Source organism: Benincasa hispida, chromosome 6 (assembly GCF_027475165.1).
Source record: "Benincasa hispida cultivar pf3 chromosome 6, pf3_genome.v1.1, whole genome shotgun sequence".
In the NCBI taxonomy this organism is placed as follows: domain Eukaryota; kingdom Viridiplantae; phylum Streptophyta; class Magnoliopsida; order Cucurbitales; family Cucurbitaceae; genus Benincasa; species Benincasa hispida.
Genome location: NC_143483.1, coordinates 13,781,556 through 13,784,900, shown reverse-complemented (window position 1 = coordinate 13,784,900; position 3,345 = coordinate 13,781,556). Strand labels below are relative to the sequence as shown.

At 31.6% G+C, this 3,345-nt stretch overlaps 1 pseudogene; it reads right to left on the bottom strand.

The window, feature by feature from the left end:
- Window positions 1–764: 764 nt before the first annotated feature.
- LOC150035430 (serine/threonine-protein phosphatase 7 long form homolog) lies at window positions 765–2,833 on the bottom strand (annotated as a pseudogene).
- Between the last annotated feature and the right edge of the window lie 512 nt (window positions 2,834–3,345).

Sequence of the window (3,345 nt, the reverse complement as noted above, 5' to 3'; positions counted from 1 at the left end):
TCAAATAACTTAAAAGGAAGATTTAAGGATTAAATCTTATAAAAATGGAAAGATACGTAAAAGCAAAAAGCAAAATAAAATTTAAAAGAAGTTAATGGTGATCTTAATTTGCAGTGTCCCACGCGTGCACGCCTGCGTTAAAGTTGTCAGTTGCTATAATATATAAAGCTGACATTTTTATTTTAATGCCTTTTCCCTATTTCTAAATTGCTTCTCATAAAAGTTAATTGACATCCATCAAGGATTCATCTATGATTCCAAAAGTGCTACTATAAAATCATTTTAAAAAAAAGTTCCAAGGGTTTCTTAACGAGAAGTTTAGATCAATATGGTTGTTTTTAAAATTAATTAGAAAAATCTTGCCGTTTGAAAAGAATTCAGAGAAATATTGTAACTTTTTTTTATTTCAATATGTTAAGTGTCATATTGTAACTTTTTTTTTTTTTTTTTAATTTCAATATGTTAAGCGTTCAAAACTCGATAATTACAAGTCAAGTATTGAAAACTCGACAAGTATGCAAGTCTGAGTGTTGAATACTCGTCACAAGTATCTTATTATTTATTATTTTTTACCACCATTTTCATTTTCTTTGTTATTATTTCCGACCACCATTTTATTTGTGATTATATTTGTTGTTGTATTTCTTAATAACAGTCGAGTGTTCACGTTTTCTTTCATAATTTAAAAATAATAAAATATAAATTAAAATATACACATTAATACAACTATTATCTCATTCATTTTAAAATAATTTTAAAAAAAATCAATGTGTCCCACAAGGCGGACATCGTCGATTTCGAGCTGGTTCTCGTCGTCGACTTTGAACTCGAAATTGCTCTGGTTTCTCTTGATGTTACTCCGGTACTTCTACAGACACTTCATAGTATAAATATTCATTATACTCTCCACGGTCGCTGCTATATCCATGCACGTACGAAGAAGATGGACCAGTCTCTGAATCGTAATATTTTAAACCAAATGTTGGCTTCATCATCATCGAACTAATATAATCAGTTTGGTTCTACATATGCATCATAGGAGCAATTCTTCCACATCGTGGGCAACCTCATCAAACTCATATTCTTCTTCTCGAACAAGTCTCATACGTCTAGGAACTGGTGGAGGAACAATAGGTATATCGTACATTTAATGTATTTTCTCCATATAGCTCTCATTGTTACTACATATAGCAAGAACCTGGTTCGGATCATTTGCAACATCACGAAGTCTACTGTTGTTCAATCTCTATGAATTATAAAATGATTAGACAATATTTATAATAAATTTAAATTAAAAATAATTAAACAATATTTATTTACGTACCAGATGACTTAGAGCTACTCCCAGATGAGTAACGTAGCGCCTTGTAATATTATTGTACCAATTGATATAATTCTGAGGGACATCTCTATCAAATTTTCCAATAAAAACCCTCATTGCAATAAACCTTGGCCATCGCACTACCAAATTCAACTTTTTCAGACCAATTTTTAGTTCTTAAGTCGATGTCATGCAGTAAGGGTTCAATATTACTAGGCGATGGGACATCCTGCTGAAAGCCGAATTGTCTCATTACCCTGTCAGAAAGATGCCACTCACCAATGTGAAAACATATGAGTGGACTTATCGTCCGCTATATGTTTTGACCATTTGTACAGAAATTGGACAAAATATCCATAACAGCTTTGTACAGCTCTCAAATAATCTGAAACATAAAATATTATACTAAAAAATATTAAAGACAAATACATTAAAAAATTTTAAAAAATATTAAAGACAAATACATTACAAATTTGTATAAGAAAATCAATTTGGTTCAGTATTAATGTACTTGATCAGATTGAAGCAGATCAAACATGTATTTGTACTGACTAACTACATGTGTAGCTATCCTAATCACACAAAATGTGTCTCTCCACCTATATTTTAAAATTAATAATTTAGATTTTGAATTAACTAGATCAATCATATAAAAATATTTGTTAAATTAAAGTGAATAAAAATAACATACCAAGAACCGTAGGCTCGTCCAGCTAATTAAGCATCATTTATATGTTGGAGCTGTGGAGCTATTGTTGGAAATCATTCCCAAGCCCATAATTGCAAAAGTATCAAAGGTTTAGCGATCTCACGAACTTCAGATTTTATTACTTTGCACGACTATCTATTCAGCCATGCCAAACATGATCTACCCTAAGAATACTGTCCTACATCATGGAGGTTAGCTAACAATGGCAGGAACATCAAATGAACAAAATGACTTGATTTGTTAGAAAATAGACTTCCACCCATCATCTGTAGTACATATGCTCACGTATATCTCATGATGGTTCCCTCGTTCGCATCATTGGCGAGCTCAAGGGATTGTGTCCCTAACCATATCAAACTTAACCTTGATCCTTTAATTTTATCGGTGGGTGGAGTCACACCAAGGAACGATTGACAAATATGTAACAAGTCATCATACATCACTCCAGAGACCAGCTCACCGTCAATAGATAACCCGAACAACATTTCTATGTCCTGTAGAGTGATAGTGCACTCTTCAATGGGCATATAAAATATATGCGTCTCAAGCCTCCATCTCTCGACCAATGTTGTGATGAGATATCAATCTAGTTGAATGAATCCCAATCTGGTAACTCCATAAAATCCAGACACACGAAGTAATGATAATATTCGAGGGTGGAGTGGGATAGTGAGATGAACAACTGCCTCTCGACGTCTACAATATATCTCGCTAGTGATACGATTTTGCAATACAACTAATGATCGATGAACCAATTGGTCGTACAGAACATCAGGATCAATTGATTCTAGATTTAAAGTCATGATCTAAAAGAAAAAAATTATTTATTTTTCGAGTAAATAATATACAACTTAATAAAAAAAATAATGTACAACTTAACAAATTATAATAAAAAAAAATTAGCTGTACAATTAAATTATTATTTGCACAATAAAAATAGTATTTATAAAATAAAAAATATTATTTACACAATAAAAACAGTATTTACAAGATAAAAATATTAATAATAAAAATCTCTAATTGTCTGGAGCCTATTTTCATAAGGAATGACACTTCCTTCGATTATGACCTAATTGATTACAAAACAACATTGTAATCGAGCGTTTGGTTCTGTCCAATCTATTTCGTTAGTATCGTGAACTCTTTGGTCTACCAGGTTTTCTCAACAACGATGGGTCAAGATGTAAGACATGCATATTAGAGTGCAAGTAATCTTCATGCAATACAGATTGAAATTGAAGAGAGTAACATGCAACATACATTGATAGTTTATAGTAGTCCTTAATAAAATCTTCGTAATTCAGGTTAAAATGTG